The sequence below is a fragment of the Stegostoma tigrinum genome, chromosome 17, assembly GCF_030684315.1.
Source record: "Stegostoma tigrinum isolate sSteTig4 chromosome 17, sSteTig4.hap1, whole genome shotgun sequence".
NCBI classification, from domain to species: domain Eukaryota; kingdom Metazoa; phylum Chordata; class Chondrichthyes; order Orectolobiformes; family Stegostomatidae; genus Stegostoma; species Stegostoma tigrinum.
In genome coordinates, this window is record NC_081370.1 from 45,139,448 (window position 1) to 45,159,897 (window position 20,450).

The 20,450-nt window shown below is 42.6% G+C and overlaps 1 protein-coding gene across 1 annotated transcript in view; it reads left to right on the forward strand.

Annotated features, from left to right (window-relative positions):
* Positions 1-8,136: 8,136 nt before the first annotated feature.
* Positions 8,137-20,450, forward strand: part of caprin1b (cell cycle associated protein 1b) — a 129,387-nt gene continuing 117,073 nt past the window's right edge. The window contains exon 1 of the mRNA XM_059652135.1: positions 8,137-8,305. The gene's annotated coding sequence lies outside the window, so the exon portion shown is untranslated. The remainder of the gene's footprint in view (positions 8,306-20,450) is intronic.

Sequence of the window (20,450 nt, forward strand, 5' to 3'; positions counted from 1 at the left end):
TTGGCTGTGTGTGGGCCCATTATCCTCTCCTGTTTAACCCTTCTATTTCCCACACTTCAACTCTCCCCTTCACATCCTTTGGGTACCCAGAATTGGGAACTATAGTCACCACAGGGTTGAATGTTTATGAAGCATTATAAAAACTTCTTAGCTTTTGTACTCTATGCCTTTATTTTGAAGCTCTTTGAAAACTCAGGATCTATTTATTTTGCGTCTCTTGTATGTTGTTACAAAATACAGTGAAAAGTGTTGTATAGTGTCGCTACTCTCCAGCACCATCTTAAAACGTAAGAAAATAGACCAAAACATAAAATATAAAGACAGGAAAATGAAGAAATAAAGAAAAAGTGTCAAACTTTACAGTCCTTCTTATTAAGTGCTCTTTCATGGGCGAGGGGTCTGGTGGCCAGATACAAGTCCTCTTCACTGTGCTGCTGGAATGGATGTCACCACTCTTTAGTGCCCTCTCACCTCCACCAACGCCCTCACCTCCACCAACGCCCTCACCACCGAAGTCCTCCCTGGACCTCACCAATGCAGACACAACCGATGCCGCTGAGTACCAACAAGCTGAAACTCACCTCCTGTCTCAACTTTCATGAAACTGCAGTGGAAGCAGACGCTGCTGCTGCAGCAGCCATTCAGTACAATGCTGTATATCCACAACCTTGTCAGTTACACAGAATTTGGCTATTCATATTATGCAATTAACTCTGCTCTTTTGACCCTAGCCTTACGCAATTTACAGACGGCAACATTCAAAGCTTTGGCTTTGTGAACAAAGCTTACAAACTGCATGGACAAGTGGTGATTTAATTATTTTAAACTGCGCCTGATCAACTTCGCAAATAGCCAACATGGAGCACATCATTAGACAGCAAAATACAGTAGATGGCGGAAATATGAAATACAACAAAGAATGCTGAAAATATTAAGCAGGCCAGGCAAATCCATGGAGACAGAAACAAGCCCCACTAGGTAAGACCATAAGACAAAGGAGCAGAAGTAGGTCATTCAGCCCATCAAGTCTGGTCTGTCATTTAACAAGATCATGGCTAATTCAATAATCCTCAAATGCATTTTTCCCCATAACCCTTAATTCCCTTTATGATTAAAAGTCTATCTCAGTTTTTAATATATGTAGATTTGCGAACTTTACAGCCATTTGTGACAAAGAATTCACCACTCATTGAAAGAATAAATTTCTCCTCATTTCTGTCCTACCTAGGTGATTCCTAAACCTGAGGTTATATCCTCTGGCCCTGAACTCTTCCACAAGAGGAAAGAACCTCTTAGCATCTACCTTATGAAGCTCCCATAAAATCTCATGTTTCAATTAGATCACCTCTCATTCTTCTTATCTCTAATAAATTTAGGTGCAATCCACTCAAACTCCCTTCTCCAAACAATCTTTTGGAAATTCAAACATATTACATCACTCGTCCCTTTATCTATTCTGCTGATTACCGTTTCAAAGAATTCTAAGAAATTTGTCAGGCATGGCTTCCCCTTCATAAAGCTATACTGGCTCTGCCTGATCATACACTGTATTTCTAAATGCTCTGCTATTACCTCCCTTACAATTGACTCTAATAGCTTCCCCATAACAGACATTAAGCGAACTGGCCTTTACTTCTTTTTTTTTGTCTTTTTTTCCTCTTTTGAACAAGGATGTTACATTGACAGTTTGCAAATCTCGTAGGAGTCATAGAGATGCACAGCATAGAAACCGACCCTTTGGTCCAACTCGTCCATGCTGACCAGATATCATAAATTAATTTAGTCCCATTTGCAAACAGTTGGCCCATATCCCTCTAAACCCTTCCTGTTCATGTACCAATCCCGATGCCTCCTAAATGTTGTAATTTTTCCAGCCTCCATCACCTCCCATACATGCACCGCTCTCTGTGAAAAAATTGTGCCATACATCCCTTTCACATCTTTCCCCCTTCAACTAAACCTGTGCCCCCTAGTTTTGGACTTGCCTACCCTGGGAAAAGGTCTTGGCTACTTACCCTAGCTGAGCCCCTGATGATTTTATAAACGTCTATAAGGTCACCCCTTAGCCTCCGAAGCTCCAGGGAAAGTAGCCCCAGCGTATTCAGCCTCTCCCTGTAGCTCAAGCCGTCCAATCCTGGCAACAGCTTGCAAATCTTATCTGAACCCTCTGAAGTTGCACAATAGAAAGGAGACCCAAATTAAAGGTGGTCTTCCAAAATTGGCCTAACCAATGTCCTGTACAGCAGCAACACAACCTCCCAAAACCGATTCTCATTGCACTGACCAATGAAGGCAAGCATTCCAAAAGCTTTCTTCACTACCCTGTCTACCTGCGACTGTACTTTCAAGGTAATATGAACCTGCACCCCAAGGTCTCTTCATTCAACATCTGAGGATTCTTGGAAGTTTACTTGCAGTGCATCAACTGGCATCAATGTTACTTGTTTTAATATCCTCGGAAGCAATCCAGGTATTGGACTTTAGACACATTTGTTTCCTTAATACTTTTATTCTAGTGAAAGCTATTACATTTATTTTGTCTCCTTTTTGCCTCTTGGTTACTTGGGGTATTTTTGGAATTCAATTAGTATCTCTTACCACAAGTCTGACACAAAGTATTTATTCAACTCCTCTGCCATTTCATGGTTCCTCATTATTATTTCCCCAGTCTCATTCTTAAAGGGATCCATGTTCACTTTGGCCGCTCTATTCATTTTTATATATCTAAATGAGTCATCTTGGTATGACTTGCATATTTCCCCTCAAAGTTTATTTTCTGTCTTTTTTTTGGTTGTCTTGTAGGTATTTTAATTTTTACCAATCCTTTGGCTTATCACCAACCTTTGCCACATTGCATGAGTTTTCTTCTTTCAATTCGATACCAACCTTAATTTCCTTGATTAACAATGATTGGTTTATTCCCTTCCAATAATCCTTTTTCTTCATTAGGATATATCTTTCTTGTGAGGCATAAACTATTTTCTTAAATACCTACCATTATTCCTTCACTTCCTTTTCTCACCCTGGCCCTTTTCCAGATCACTCCAGCCAATTCCGCCCTCAACCCAATGTAATTAAACTTATTCAAATGTAGCAAATGTGTTTCCAACTTGAGTTTCTCACTTTCAAACTGAACATTAAATGTACCATGCTATGGTCACTGTTCCCACAAGGATCTCTTATTCTGAGATCACTTATTAAGTCTGCCTCATTACATACTACCAAATCCAAAATAGCTTAATCCTTTGCTAGATCCACAAAATAAATTTTTTTGAACTGCTCCAAATATACTCTAAAAATTCGTGCTCCTGTCTACCTCTACTTATTTGATTTTCCCAATCTGCATGAAAATTAATATCACGCATGATTAATGTTCTGCTTTTGTGTATGTCCATGTCACCTCCTGATTGATTGTCTGTCCTCTAGTGTGGATACCGTTGTGGCAGGGCAGGGGTGGTGGGGAGCACCACCCCTGCCCTGTAGAATTCTCCCATTTATGACTTGTTATTTCTCACTTCCAACCGTATGGATTCTAGATCTTCTGATCCAAGATCATTTCTTGCTGTTGTACTTATTCCATGTCATACTAACAAAGCTATCCCTCCATCTTTTCTATTGCCTTTTGTTCTGAAAAGTCAAATGAATATTTATTTCACAGCTTTGAGATCCTTGATAGCATGTCTACATTAATGGTGATAAAATCACACTCATGACTCTTTATTTGTGTTGGTAGTTCAATAATTTTATTCAGAACTCAGCGAATTTTGGAGTCAGCAATGGCCTAGTGATATTGTTGGACTGTTAATCGAGAGACACAGATAACTACCTTGGGACCCAGGTTCAAACGGGGGTCTACCCCCAATATGGTAGATAATAGAATGTGAATTCAAATTCTATCTGGAATTAAGAATCTAATGAAGACTGTTGAATGAAAAGGAGCAGTGGTTATATCATCTTTTATTGGAGATCGTCATCGCACAGTATTTATGTCACGTACATGTTACTTGCCACTTGCCAGCCCAAGCCAGGATGTTATCCAGACTTTGTTGCATGACTTTGAACATGGGCTGCTTTAGTATCTGAGGAGTCACGAATAGTGCTGAACATTGTGTAATCATCAGCGAACATCCCCCCTTCTGACTTTCTGATGTAGGGATGTTCATTGATGAAGCACATGAAGATAGTTGGCTTTAGGACACTATCCTGAGGAACTCCTGCAGCAATATCGTGGAGTTGAGATGATTGACCACCAACAGCCACAATCATCTTCCTATGTTCCAGGTATGACTCCAACCAGTGGAGAATTTGCCCCGATACACATTGATTCTAGTTTTGCGAGGGCTCCTTGATGCCATACTCAAGTTACTTATGAGCTTGATACCACGGGCTGTTTCTCTCACTTCATCTCTGGATATCAGATCTTCTGTCCTGTTTAAACAAAGGTTGTAATGAGGTCAGGAGCTGAGTGGATCTGGTGGAACCTAAACCGGGCATCACTGAGCAGGTTATTGCTGAGCAGGTTCTGCTTGATAGCACTGTTGATGACACCTTCCATCACTTCAGTGATGACCAAGAGTAGACCGATGGGGCGGTAATTGCCACGTTGGATTTGTTCTGCTTTTTGTGCACAGGACAAACCTGGCAATTTTCCACACTGTTGGGTAGGTGGCCAGTATTGTAACAGTGCTGGTTCTGCTGCTTGCTCAGCAGCAAGTTCTGGAGCACAGATCTTCAGTGGTGTTGCCAGAATGTTGTCAGGTCCCATACACCTTGCATTCATTACCTGCTGCAGAACTTGTCTAACAGCTATTTCCTTTAGGACCTGGCCAGCTAGATCAGTAGAGCTGTTGCCAAGCCACTACTGGTGGTGGACGTTGAAATCCCCCACTGAGTATATTTTGCACCCTGGCCACCATTCAGTGCTTCCCTCCAGGTGTTGTTCAACATGGATTCATCAGCCAAGGGATGACGGTACTTGGCAAGCTGGAGGGTTTCTGGCCAATGTTTAACTTGAAACCACGAGGCTTCACGGAATCCAGAGCTTGCACTGAAGCCCTAGTCTCCATCTGGTGGCAGAAGCTGGTCAATGCAAGTAGTCTGAGTTGAAAGCTGCATCAATCAACGCCTGTCAATCTTGTCAAGCTAAAAGTACTGTTTGGTGAGAACATTGTTTTGTCATACATAATATTTTATTTCTTTTCCATTTAGTGATATATTTTAATTTGAATATTAAGTGAGGTGGGGGGTCACAGTGCTAAGGATGTACAATATAGATTTCAACTTGTTTATTTTAAGGGCCTCAGTAATGTCCACATTTTCCTCGACTGAGGACTTCTCATGACAGACTTTAGTCGTGTTCAAGCCAGCTCCCTCACCCCTTCTGTTCCCTCCCAAAACAATGATAAAGTCTCCTTGGCCACACTTAGCAAACTACCTGTCTCTTTGTCCGAAGGATTGTAAGCAGCCAATATTGTCACCTCCAATGGATGCCATGACCAGACACATATTCTCCTCCACTCCCTTGTCAGCATTCTGCAGGGACCGTTCCCTAGTCCACTTCTTCTCATTCTCAACATTCCCTCACATCTTCCCACGCAATTAAATAAGGTTTTACATCTACCCATTTACCTCGTCCTTCCTCACCATCCAAGGCCCCAGACACACTTTCCAGATGAAGCAGCAATTTATCTGTGCTTCATTCAAACTAGTCTGCAGTATTCATAGTTCAGCATGGTCTCCTCTACAGTGGGTAGCCAAAACATAGACTGGGTGGCCACTGTGCAGAACATTAACGTGCTGTCCATAAAAATGAACCAAGCTTCCAGTTGACTGCCACTTCAACACACTATCACGTTCGACAGCAACATTTCTGTCACAGGCCTGCTGTAGTGAACCAGCAAGCCACAGCACAATCAAAGAACAACATCTCATTTCCTGTTTGGGGAAACTGTAGCCTTGTGGATTCAACATCCAGTTCAATAACTTTACAGCGTGATTCCATCTTTCCATGTTTTTTAACCACTCCACACCGGGTTGTTTTCAACACATCCTCACCTACTCCTCTGCCTATTATCACAATATATGGGTTGCTTTCAGGAGAGTTCACTCATTCTCTCCTTGTCTAGGCTCTTATTATCACTTGTTCAGCTTCTGTTCTGTCCTGGCCTGCTGTTCATAACCTCCTTGTTTATCTATCCCTTTTATTTCTTTTTCTCTTGGGGCTCCCACATTTTCCTTGCTGTGAACAGTTCTGATGAAGAGTCACTGGAACTGAAACATTAACTCTGCTTTCCTCTAACAGATGCTGCCAGACCTACTGAGTTTCAGCAGCAATTTCTGTTTCTGTTCAAACCCATGTCTGAGGCAGATGAGACTTGAACCCAGACTTTCTGGCCCACTGGCAGAGAAATGGCCACTGCACCACAAGAGCACCATAAACTGCAAAATGTAATCTGAAAAACCCACTGGGCTGGCTCTGATGATGGCACATTAGGAATGTCAGTGGACCAGGAATCCAAAGGCCTAGACTAATGTTATAGACTTGTGTTTAAATTTAATCACCGCAGCAAGTGAAATCTGAATTCACTTGATAACTCTGGGATTAAAAACAAACATTTGTAATGGTGACCAATCCGGTTCACTAATGTTAAATAAAGGAGGGCATCTGTCATCCTCCAATGGTCTAAATGGCAGTACAGCAGACTCAGTTCCACAGTAATGTGGTTGAGTCTGAAGTATCCTTTGACATAGCCTTGCAATGTCATAGCACAGTTTAAGGGCAATTAGAGATGAGCAACAAATGTTGGCCTTGTTGGTGACGACCACATCCCATGAAAGAATAACTGAAAATTAAGTTAATTCTGAAGTAATTTAGTCTTCAGTACAACTTCACTAGGAAACTGCGCATGATTGGATGGGCTGGGCAGAGAAACTGTACCACAGCCAGAATCTGATCTCCAAAGAGAATGAATCAGTAAACCCACCCCTGTTTCCGCAAAACCAAGATGCTGAACTCCATCTGTCAATTGGGGTGTAGCGGCAGAGTGCACTTACTTAATCGACTAAACTGCAAGACAACTGGGGACGATGTAGCTACCAATTTGAAGCCACAAGGCCAATTATGTAATTATCTTTGAGAATATGATACCTTCCTTACTCTTGAGGTATGCATCCTTCAGCTCATTATAGCAAACAATTAGGTAATATAAAATGTGGCTGGAAAAAGAGTAGTCTCCACCTAACTTACTAAAGTTAGCAACACCATCTAGTTTCAAACTTGGTGCCAGGTACCAACCTTGGTTAAAACTGCAAGAATTGTTAGGGTCCTCTACAAACAAACTTTTCAGGGTTTTAACTAAGCACTTCTGGTCTGGAACTTTAATTAAACGATTTACACCAAGGTAAACCCTTTTAAACACAACAAAGCACTCCGGAGCAACTGTTTTACACATTTGGCTAGAGCCAAAAACCGTGCAAAACTAGCCAAACTGAAACTAACCAGAACCCTCTGTTTCAAGGGTATGGGTGTTTCCCCTTATTTCCAAGGAACAAGTCCCTGTTCTAATCTTAAGTGTTGGCACAACTGTTCACTTTATTTGCTTGTCAAATTTTAAATGGAAATATAAATTTATTATTCATGGCAAGTCGTTCTTTGATATTGCATTTTAAAGGAAATATAAGTCAGTCATTAACCCACCTTCAGACACAGAAAAGGCCAGTTCAAATTCAAAAATCCAAACTAACAAATAAATTATTTTTATAACTAAAAATTACACCCCTGACATCACAACATCCAAACCCCAGGTTATGAATAAGAAAAATAAGTTACACACTGTGCTCTAACTGGACATTTGTAAGCTGCTAACTTGCATAAGCTCCATTCCTCTGGGGTCTTCCCTTTCACATCTCAGCGCACCATCCCGACTACGCATGCGTGCCGGGGCCTGTACTGTTTTTCAACATGCCTTGAAAGATTTACTGTTTCCAAACGTCGATGCCTATTTCCCGTCTGGTATGAGGGCGGGGGTGGGGAAGTCTCTGCGACCGCTGCGGAAGTCGCGCCGTGCCGATGGGTGGCAGGGCGAACAGGCGGGGCGCGGCCAGCCGCCGGGGGTCCTGCGTCGGGCGCGCAAAGCACGCTCTCGCGGCGCGCCCCGGCCCTTCGTCTCGGCGGTGCTGCTGGTGTCGCGCGGACAGAGAAGCGGCCGCGTCTCTTCGCCTTTTCCTTTTTCAATCAAACTCTCAACTTTAATTCCTCCCTCCCCCGGCTCTGTATCTCGCTTCTTGTCGCTGGGCTCCCCACCCCCTTCCCTCACCCAACCACATCTTTAAACGAAGCTCAGCCGCTCCCCAGGAGAAGAGGAGAAAATGCCCGCAGCCACCGCCACAAAAGCGGCCGAATCGCGATCGTCTTCTGCCGCCGGAGCCGAGGCCGCGGCGGCTGCTGCTGCTGCTACTGCAGCGATGAGTGCCCAGGCCGGCCATGGCCAGGGACAGGCGACACAGCCGCAGAATGAAGCACTCAGACAGGTCCTCAATGTCATCGACAAGAAAGTGCGGAACATGGAGAAGAAGAAGGTAGGAGTCAACAGAGGCCTAAGGGAGAGGGCGGTAGTAGGAACCGCGAGGCCGAAGCAGGGCCTGGTTGTGGGGGAGGTGCTGGCTCACTGCCAGACTCCTAAAGATGGGCATGTGCGGAAGACCTTGCTGTATAGTAAAGCCTCGGGTTCCGGGGTAATTGGGGGGGCGGTGGGTGCACCATGCACTCTAAGGCGGACGGATGAGGACTCTATTTACTGTGGGCTCTATCCAAAGAGCTCGACTGCACCTCGGTAACTTCAAAATGTTACCCATGTTTGGTGTAGATTTGGGCTCTGTTGTATATACGCTGCATGATGACCTATCTTCCCTCAAGTTGTTATCTTGCTCGTCTAATTTTCAGAACGGTGGTTCGGTTGTTTCTTTCAAATGGAGGTATTACACAGTCGGTAAATGTCCTGCTTATTCTTTTGGAATAATTTTAAATCGTCAGTTGGCTCGTTTGTTTACTGATATCAAAATGTTACTCGTTACCACACCTCTTTTTGCTCAATGGCATTCAAATTTTACGGGACGGACCCGGTGTTCAGTGTCATGGCTGGTTCACTGGGAGTTAGCTGGTGATGTATGGACTCATGCTCGACTCCCAGATTGAGCACGTACCAGTGGAAAACCGAGGAATGCAGCCTGTCAAAGCGTCCCTTTCTGATTATACATTAACTAAAACTTCAGCTGGGTGTCAAGGATGCTTTGGCGTTTTTCCAAGAGGAGCAGTAAAGTTCTTCACTGCCCTGAACTGATCACCAGCATTAATTGTGATCATTTATCTTCCTGCAGTTTGCAGAATATTGTGCACAAATTAGCTGCTGCAATTATACTAAAATGTAGGTACAGTTCGCAAATATATTATGACTGTAAAGCACTCTCGTGGTAGCACTGCCAATTAAATTTAAGTTTGTTCTCTTGCCAATAGACGAAACCAAAAGTTCAAAGTGCATTTGCTGCAGAAACATAGAGCAACACATTTATCCTATGATATGTTAGTAATTGTAAAAAATTTGATTCTTGCAATTAACATGTGGGATGCTGGAATTGGGGAATTCTGACAGAACGGCATTTCCAAAACATTTTTGCTACTGTGTACTTCAGTGGCCAATGCAAAATAGTCTTTGACAGAAAGGTGAAATGGATATTCCCAGCAGGTTGCATTTTCTCTTTCTTTTAACTTGTAGATTTTGGAGTTCTGATCCTTAACTTTTCTTGTAAGACAATAGCACTAAAAAAGCTTGACTAAACCAAATACAACCAGACAACACAAACATATCTGGATTTCCAGGCTGAGACTTGTAAAAGCAGGTCCAAGGTTGGCTAATCCTCTGGAAAAATTGCTACATCAATGCCTGTGATTCTATATGTTAACCTAATGGAAATTCATTGTCTGAGGGGCTGTAACAGAAAGAGAATTTTGTTCACTTTCCAGTACTAGTTGGTTGGGCAGGAGAGAACATTGATTTTGTATTTGGCAGTTTTGCTCTTTGATCTGGAATCAGTGATTCTGCCTCTCACCAGATTTTGGGCATTTGATTCAGTACAGTTAGTTGATGGTTCCTTGTCTGCGTGCCATTTTGTTTATTTGTAAAATCAACAAAGCTCCAACAAAAATCTGTTGTATAATTTTGTGAAACACATGAAAATGGCTAGGATTTTTCTTTGTCGTGATATGGCAAGACTTTCAGGGATGGGAGGTAAACATACCAGGTTTTCAAGGAAAGTTATTGAAAAATGGTAGCAGAGGAGAAATCTCTTTTTAGTCTTTAATGATGCAGTTGGTTCATTGAATCAAAAAATTTAGACATAAGCTGGCCAGCGGAAAGGCAGGAATTGCTGTCTAATGTTCTTGGTTACATGGTTTGTAGATGGGGGTAGACAGGTGATTTTGAAAAAAAGTGCAATTTTGCTTCGAGCTAATTAATTTTGAGGAACACTTGGGACACAAGGATCATCAGAATAGCCAATAGAGGTTAAACTGAAGGGCAAAAAAGACAAAAGTAGCCCCAGGAGCATATTAAAAACAGCCAAAATAGTTGGCTGGACAGAGGAGTAAATATGTAGGTCATTTGCTGAAATGCAAAAACTAAAAGGATGGTCCTTTTTATCTTAACTGGGATAAGATCGGTGGAAAAGATATAAATTGTGTTGTATTTTTTCTATGTCCATTCACGAGGTGAGGGGCGTCACTGGCTAGGCAGCATTTACTGCCCATCTCTAATTGCCCAAAAGGCAGTGAAGAGTCAGCCACATTGCTGTGGGTCAGGAGTCACATGAATGTCAGACCACGTAAGGATAGCAGTTTCCTTTCCTCAAGGACAGTAGTGAGGCAGATAAGTTTTTTTTTGACAGTTGATAATGGATTCACGGTTATCATTAGATTCATTATTCCAGATGTTGATTGAGTTCAAATTCCACTATCTGCCATGGCAGAATTCAAACCCAAATCCCCAGAACATTATCTAGTCTCTGAATTAACAGTCCAGTGATAATACCACTGGACCATTGCCTCCCCAAAGCTTAATATGTTCATGTAACTTCATTGCTGGTAGCAAGCCCACCGAGACATGGCAGTTCTGGGCTTCGAATAAATCTGGGGAAATATAATAGACATCAGTACAATACCCCATTGGCAGTCATGATTGTAACTCAATTTTCAAGTGGTTATGTGAAAAGGTGAAGATGGACCCAGGGCAAAAGCTTTAAATTACAGAAATATTAATTTTGATAAGCTACTGTTTCATTGGGGTTGGGAGGTGGAGGGGAGAGACTAAAAGTAGGGTGGGACAAATATTTGTAAATTGGGGTCAGAGCATTTAAAGAAGTAATGTGAAGTTTCAGAATGTTTTTCCTTCATTGTTCTGAGCTTGATTTTTAAATGCTTTCCCATAAAGGAAAGTGGTAGGTAAGACTCAAAACTAGATTCCTTAATTTCAGCATATGAGGTGGAAGAAGACATAAACAAGGAAACGTAGCTACAATGATGAGAGCTAAATACTGCAAAAAAAGTTGAGGAACATAAATTCTGGTCTTTTTTATAGAAAGCAACAGAGGGTATTCAGAGATAATAAAATGTGAGGCTGGATGAACACAGCAGGCCAAGCAGCATCTCAGGAGCACAAAAGCTGACGTTTCAGGCCTAGACCCTTCATCAGAGAGGGGGATGGGGGGAGGGAACTGGAATAAATAGGGAGAGAGGGGGAGGCGGACCGAAGATGGAGAGAAAAGAAGATAGGTGGAGAGGAGAGTATAGGTAGGGAGGGGATAGGTCAGTCCAGGGAAGACGGACAGGTCAAGGAGGTGGGATGAGGTTAGTAGGTAGCTGGGGGTGCGGCTTGGGGTGGGAGGAAGGGATGGGTGAGAGGAAGAACCGGTTAGGGAGGCAGAGACAGGTTGGACTGGTTTTGGGATGCACGGGGTGGGGGGGAAGAGCTGGGCTGGTTGTGTGGTGCAGTGGGGGGAGGGGATGAACTGGGCTGGTTGAGGGATGCAGTGGGGGAAGGGGAGATTTTGAAACTGGTGAAGTCCACATTGATACCATATGGCTGCAGGGTTCCCAGGTGGAATATGAGTTGCTGTTCCTGCAACCTTCGGGTGGCATCATTGTGGCAGTGCAGGAGGCCCATGATGGACATGTCATCAAGAGAATGGGAGGGGGAGTGGAAATGGTTTGCGACTGGGAGGTGCAGTTGTTTGTTGCGAACTGAGCGGAGGTGTTCTGCAAAGCGGTCCCCAAGCCTCCGCTTGGTTTCCCCAATGTAGAGGAAGCCGCACCGGGTACAGTGGATGCAGTATACCACATTGGCAGATGTGCAGGTGAACCTCTGCTTAATGTGGAATGTCATCTTGGGGCCTGGGATGGGTTGAGGGAGGAGGTGTGGGGACAAGTGTAGCATTTCCTGCGGTTGCAGGGGAAGGTGCCGGGTGTGGTGGGGTTGGAGGGCAGTGTGGAGCGAACAAGGGAGTCACGGAGAGAGTGGTCTCTCCGGAAAGCAGACAGGGGAGGGGATGGAAAAATGTCTTGGGGTGGTGGGGTCGGATTGTAAATGGCGAAAGTGTCGGAGGATAATGCGTTGTATCCGGAGGTTGGTAGGGTGGTGTGTGAGAACGAGGGGGATCCTCTTTGGGCGGTTGTGGCGGGGGCGGGGTGTGAGGGATGTGTCGCGGGAAATGCGGGAGACGCGGTCAAGGGCGTTCTCGATCACCGTGGGGGGAAAGTTGCGGTCCTTAAAGAACTTGGACATCTGGGATGTGCGGGAGTGGAATGTCTTATCGTGGGAGCAGATGCGGCGGAGGAATAGGGGATGGAATTTTTGCAGGAGGGTGGGTGGGAGGAGGTGTATTCTAGGTAGCTGTGGGAGTCGGTGGGCTTGAAATGGACATCAGTTACAAGCTGGTTGCCTGAGATGGAGACTGAGAGGTCCAGGAAGGTGAGGGATGTCCTGGAGATGGCCCAGGTGAACTGAAGGTTGGGGTGGAAGGTGTTGGTGAAGTGGATGAACTGTTCGAGCTCCTCTGGGGAGCAAGAGGCGGCGCCGATACAGTCATCAATGTACCGGAGGAAGAGGTGGGGTTTGGGGCCTGTGTAGGTGCGGAAGAGGGACTGTTCCACGTAACCTACAAAGAGGCAGGCATAGCTGGGGCCCATATTGTTTGTGCCCTTTTGAGGCTCCGCATTATCCTCACAGTTTGCGGTGCTTCCAAGTTTGGTGTTAATTGCAGATGTTGAAAATGTCTGCTGTCAAAGTTGAGAGCGTGGATACCTATCAGGAAAAGACACGATCTCAATGTTGCCTACCTGGAGTCAAAAACTTTGCTCCAACTTGAGGACGACGTTTGTCAGCCATTACTGATTCCTATCCCTTGGCCAAGTTTGTTTATGGCTCTTGGAGACTTCATGATACAGCACAGAAACAGACTCTTTGGTCTGACTCGCCCATGCTGACCAAGTTTCCCAAACTAAACTAGTTCTATTTACCTGTATTTGGCCCATATCCTTCTGAATCTTTCCTACCTTTGTTATTCATGTACCTGTCCAAATGTCTTTGAAATGTAACTGTACCAACACCTACCACTCCCTGTGGCAGTTCATTCCACACGTGAACTACCGTCTGGAAAAAGTTGCCTGTCAGGATCCTTTTAAATTTTTCTTCATTCATCTTAAAAATATGTGCCTTAGTTTTGAACTCCCGCATCCTTCTGAAAAGATATTTGCTGTTCACCTTGTGTATGCCCTTCATGATTTAATAAACCTCTGTAGGGTCACCCCATAACCACCTATGCTCCAGTGAAAAAAGTCCAAGCCCCTCAAACCCTTTAGTCCCAGCAACATCCTCACCTTTTTTCTGTACCCCCTCCAATTTAACAATATCCTCCCTATTTCAGGGCAACCAGAACTGTACACAGCCTCACCCAACATCTGTACAACTACAATATGACATCCCAACTCTTGTACTTAATGGTCTGAGCAATGAAAGCAAGTGCCAGGCGCCACCTTTACCACCCTATATATATACCTCTGATGCAACTTTCAAAAAGCTGTATACTTGAACCCATGGGCCTTTGTGTTCGACAATACTCCCAGGGCCCTCCCATTAACTGTATTAAGTCCTGCCCTTGTTTGTCTTACCAAAACATAATACTTCACATTTACCCAAATTAAAGGCCATCTGTTTCACATCTCTGTAACTGTTGGTATTTGAACCCAAACCACTTGGCTCAGGAATGAACAATAGTTTTGTGCCACAAAAAGAAGTAACCGAATACTTGTGCTGAGGACCCTATGCAGAGGTTCACTTGGCTCCTGTTGCAGAGTGTTAGTGTCCCTACTTTCAGACAGCAGGCCTGGTTTCAAGTCTCACCTGCTCCAGAAATGTGTTTATGGGATTTCTGAAAATACCTGGCCCGAGGTTCTGGTGATGAGATGACTGGCTTCTAAAGAAGCACAAACAACTTCCTTTGTGCTAGGTATGTTGAAGTTTTTCATATGAAGATAAACCTTTCTGTGTTGTCTCTAACCATGCAATCACTGTTGCAACTTCAAACTAGCCTAACTTGACGTGCCTAGAGCTTTAAAAACAACAGTCATTGAGACTGGGAGCAAGTTCTACACACACCAAATGCTTACCCTTTCAGAACTGAAGATGTCAGCATGAAATAAATCTCGAGCCCACTGTGCTATCAAACATTTGACTTCAGTCTATCAAGAGCTCGGCCCCAGTCATGAAAAACTCAAATTCTTGTTGATCTTTCAAAATATGAGCTGAAGTAAATGATGCAGCCATTTTGTAAGTCCTTAAAAATACTTCTTTTGAATGAAACAGTCCACTTTAATTGCATTCGGTGATTGTGAATGAACCAATTCCAATGATTGATATTCTTAAATTTCCAATTAAGCCAGAAAGAGCACGTTTGTATATCTATGCTGTGACTGACTTATTTTTCACACAGAGAAATAGCCTTTGGTAAGACTGATTCTAGTATATGGGTGAACCTGTAACGAGTGGCTGAGGTGAGCTCATGCTGAAACAATGTGACTTCTGCAGAATTTTGTCCCTCTAAACCAAAATGAAGACATAATTATGCAATTTTCCTTCAGAAAACTTTTGTCCAGGCAGGAAAACAAGTCCTGGAAGGCTTGTATGCACATCCAATTGAAGTTGTAATCAAATATCCATCTATTGTGATTGCTTTTTCCAGTATTTGTCCTGTAACCTTGATTGCTATAGCATTTCAAGTGCTTATCTAAAAAAAATAGTTTTGAGGGTTCTTGTCTCTACCACCTTTTTCAGGCAGTGTTCCAGATGCCCACAAGCCTCTGGGTGCAAAAGCTTTTCCTTAAATCTCCTTTAAACCTCCTGCCCTTATCTTAAAACTCTGCCCCATGATTTGGACCACTCTACTAAGGGGAAATCTTTGTCATTATCCACTCTGTCAATACCCATCAGAACCTTGTTTATCTCAATCAAATCTCTTCCTGCTGCCACCAACCCTCCCCAGACTTCTCTGCACCCAGGAAAATAATTTCAACCTGTCTCGTCTTCCCCCTCGTGGTTGAATGACCCCAGTCCAGCCAACAACCTGAAGAGTCATCTCTGCACCCTCTTGATTGCAGTCATGTCGTCCACATAGTGTGGCAGCCAGAAATGCATGCGGTTGTCCAACTGGGGCCTAACTTACGTTGTATACAATGTTATATTCAGCATATCCTCCTTGCTCTTGTATTCACTTGCTTGACTAATAAAAGCAAGTATCCTATGTGGCTTCTTAATTGCCTTATCTACCTGTCTTGCTGCCTTCAAGGATTATTGACATGCACCCAAAGGTCCCCTGATCCTCTTCAGCCTTGTAATAGTAGGACCCTAGGAAGTAGTCCCTTGTCTTGTTAGTCCTCCTAAAATGCACCACCTTAGACTTTTCAGGATTAATTCTATTTGCCACTGTTCAACACATGTATATTAGAGTGTAGCATAGGGCCTTCCTTCTCCCTATTGACTGCACCCCTAATTTTAATGTCATATGCGCACTTAGTGATCAGACCTCCTCCATTCATGCCTCAATCATTAAACGTACAAGAAAAAGCAAAGGACCTGGTGTTATGGACCAGACCAAATCCCCTCAAAATATGTAAAGATAGCCTAGATCTGAGCACTCTCTGATTTTTAAAAGTAAATGTAAGGTGTTGTTTTACAGATGCACTTTGTTTGGTCAAATACTTGACTCTATGCCAAACACTTCATTCTTACACCAAAGACAAAGTACAGACAAAATAAAAGAATTCTCTTAATGGTAACTGTCGCAATGCTTTTCAAGTTAATAGATTTATTGACTACTAATAATTATTCCAGTATAGTAACTTCGCTTAAACACACTCTTGGCAAAGGCAAATTCACAAAAATAAATTGTCTCATGCAATTCTGGCAGCAGGAAGAGAACCCCAGCTTTTAATTATAACAGAGGAATGACAGCTTCACTTGCCACTTCAAGATCCTAGCAGCTGCAGAAAGCAAACTTTAAAAAAAATTGGTTCTGTGGGAGCTTAACCATTCAGGTCGCATCTATTTTTCCAAGAATTTTAAACACAAAATCCAAAGCCTCATAGGCTGTTGACTTTATTGGGTTTGAGCAGACTGATGAGTACGTCTGTCTTAATCCTTTTTAAAAAACAGGACAAAATATTATGACTTTTTAAAGAGGTGTATTGTCACACCCAGCACAGATTCCTATCATATGCCATTGGACATGCGTTTCCAATCACACAAATACCATCCAACCATCACCTTTACTGCACTTTTTGGAGTCAATTTGCCAAATTCTTGTTGATCCCGTGGGCTCTTAGCTACTGAATGAGTCTGCCACATGAGACCTTGTCAAAAGCCTTATTGAAATCCATGTAGACTGCATCAGCTGGACTGACTACATCTACACACCTGGTGACTTTCTCATAATTCAATCAAATTTGTTACCCATGATCTTCATCTGAAAGTCTCACTCATTAATCCTTGCCTTTGTAAGTGGAGATGAATTCTGTCCCTTGTATATTGGCTGCTTTGAAACTTTGCAATTGGATTTTGTAGGGAGGGGGGAGTGGACAGTTGATGGATGGCCTCAAACTTTGATGTTCATTTCAAAGTCAGATACTGCAAAGTTGGATGTGAGAAATACTGTGGCACTTGAGATGAGACTGTAACCTTTCTGCAGACTGAATTGACTTCTGGGTGTTGATTTTTGGGGTGGTTTGTACTTTCTTGAGCACTGAGTGCTACATAATTTTGGGTGCAGGTTATGTTTTAACTGAGAGGTTTATGCAAATTTTCAGAAGCAGCATGATCAAGTTGTCCTACTGGTTGTGGAAAAGTAATTTATTTCAATTTGGAAGGAATTTGCTGTAGTGAATCAATTTCCTGTGTTTGCAATCAAACATCACTTGGTTTATCCTTAAGTTCATTCGTGTTCCTTATCTTAGCATGGACTTCCTTTTTCCCCCCACATTTCTTCCTTAGGTGTGTGCCACCACAGACTGTGTTGATGGTGGCGCTAATTTTGGTTGTCAAGCTTAAAACACTCAATTGTGAAATTTATAATTGAAAATAATGCAACATGGGTGTCCAAACCATTGCTGCTAAATAAATGGATTTGTTCTGAGCACAATTGGCATTTAATTTTCTTCAGAATTAAAGTTGCCAGTTGTCGTCTTTTGCCTGATTTCAAGTTAATTGTCACTTGTTGCCAATTGATCATTATATGGAACTGGCTGTTTCCTGATGAGAATCTGTTGTTGGAAGGGGTGGGGGGGTGTGTTTAATGCATACAAGGCTGATGTTTGTTTAAATAAAGTAAATTATTAAATGATTTGGATCCACAATTCTATTTTGGAAACAATATAAAACTTAGACAGTTACCTATTTCCTTACATGAAACCAAAAATGGCAGCTTGAGCAAAAGTTTTTTGTTTTTGTTGACCGTTGAGCTAATATTCAACTCCAAGTTATCTTTAGAAAATGGGACAGAGTTTACACAAGGGCTCCTGACTGATTTTATCAGTGGTTGAAACTTATATGGGACACTTGGCAATTTAATGGGTTATTATCTTAGAACCATGAAAGGTGGCAAAGATTAGGGGAAGCCAGGAGTTTGGGAAAGTGTTATAAATGAACAATGATGACCAAAAACTGGAAAAGGATGAAGAGACAGACGTTGAGGATTTATTTGCAGGTAATAGGATGGCCAAGAGAATGATGTGATAAAAGAGCTTCTTTAAATACTTGAAAGGGAAGTAAGAGGCCAAAATTAATGCAAACCCCTTAGCGGAGAAAGAGGAGGAGAGATAATAAGGGGGAACCAGGAAATGTCAGGAGTTAAATAAATGCTTTGCATCAATCTTCTTAGTGGAAGACACTAATAGCCTTTCAGAATTACACTATTGGCTCATTTGGGCAGTGTGCTGGAATTTGAGCCCTGCTATTTATCACAGTCATTGTGAAAGTTAAATTTTAAAAAGTAGACCAAATTCCCCAATTCACCTAACAATCAGACCTAAATTTATAGAAAGCACAGCAGGTTTCACTACTGAATAAGAATTACTATTTGCTACGAGTAATTAGATTCTCTCTCTAGCTACATGTGAAGAGTTTTAGGGCATTAGCATATAACTCTACTGATTTTTAAAATCCTAATCCATTTATCATCTGCCATTACACACCCTGAAACAGACAGAATAAATCAGTTGTGGAGCTGGATGAACACAACCGGCCAAGCAGCATCGGAGGAGTAGGAAAGCTGATGTTTTGGGCCTAGACACTTCATCAGAAATGGGGAGGGGAAGGGGTTTCTGAAATAAATGGGGAGAGAGGGGGAGGTGGATTGTAAATAGGTTATTGGGCATAGGGGATAACTGGAAAGTGAGTTTGGCAGTATTTGTCCCCAGGTTCTTTTATTGAAATGATTCTTCTGCTGGCCAGCAATATTGCTTCAGTTGTCTTTCTCTGGATGCCTTCGCTGGTTGGCAAACCTCAAAAGGTGACTGGCTCACTTAAGAGAAGCCTGTGTCTTATCTGATAAAAATGAAACCTTGCAACAACTGTAAAGCGAAAATTAATTGATTTTCTTTTGGTTTTCATTGAATTTTGACTACAGAGAATGGAACCCCTGTACCTGAGATGGGGGTGAACTGAACATTTCATGTGCTTTCTTGTGCTCTTGACTCCAAGCTGTTCGGCTATGAGAACCGTTCTCTTGGTTGTTGGCCGGCAAAGGTCTCCTGTTATCATCTCTTCACAAATTGACATCTTGTTGTCAATATGAGCTGTATCCAAACATCCCTTTATCTCCAAATTGTCTGCAGCTCACAATTCAATTAACGCCTGTTAAAACTGTTGTTTGCCAGTATGGGGGAATATGAAGAAATAAATACAACAGGTATCGTGAAAGAAGAATTGGTATGGAATCTACTGGCGTTGAAGGTGGATTCCCTAGATCTGTTGGGATGCATCCTTTACCACATTGGAGCTGTACAAGTCCCAGAAGATTGGAAAGTTGCTGATGTAACATTCTTTGAGATGGAAAAAAAGATAAACAACAGGTACCTACAGGCCAATAGCTTAATATCTGTTATTGGGAACATGTTAGAATCTACCATAAAGCATCTAGAAATATGTAATTTAATCAAGCAGTGTGCATGGTTTCAGAGGAGGTGTTATGGATGAAGAATATATTACAATTCTTTCAGGTTGTAATGGAGGTTGGATAAATGGAAAGTGTTTGACGAAGTGCTAGATGTTAGGCTGCTTCATAAGATAAGAGCCAAAGTGTTAAGGTAATATATTAAGATGGATATAAGATCGGATAACTAATACAAGACAGAGTTTAGTTAAGGGGGTCATTTTAAGGATGAAATACCACAATGATCTGTGCAGGACTCACATTTGTTCATAAAATGTTTTAAGGGTGTGGATTATGGAAGTGAATGTACATTAGCCAAGTTTGCAGATGACACAAAAATAGGTGGGAAGGCAGATGGTGTGGAAGAGGCTGCAGAGAGAAAGACCAGTTACACAAGTGGGCCAAGTCTTGACAGTTGGAATTTAATGTGGGGAAATAAGATTATGCATTTTGACAGGAAGAATAATGGACCTGAATGTTATGTAGAGCAGTGTTTTGCTGGCACCAGTAACTGCAGGCAGTATGCATGTGCATTTGTTTTGTACGCACGGTTCCAAGCACTGTTGGCACACAGACTTAACATGTGATGTCATGTACAGGGAAGCACACAAGATTTTGAACTGGGGTTCAGTTATGCAGAGAGGAATACCAGGTGGAGGAACCTCTGGAGTGAGAAGGGAACAGGGCTCAGAACCCAGGGTGCT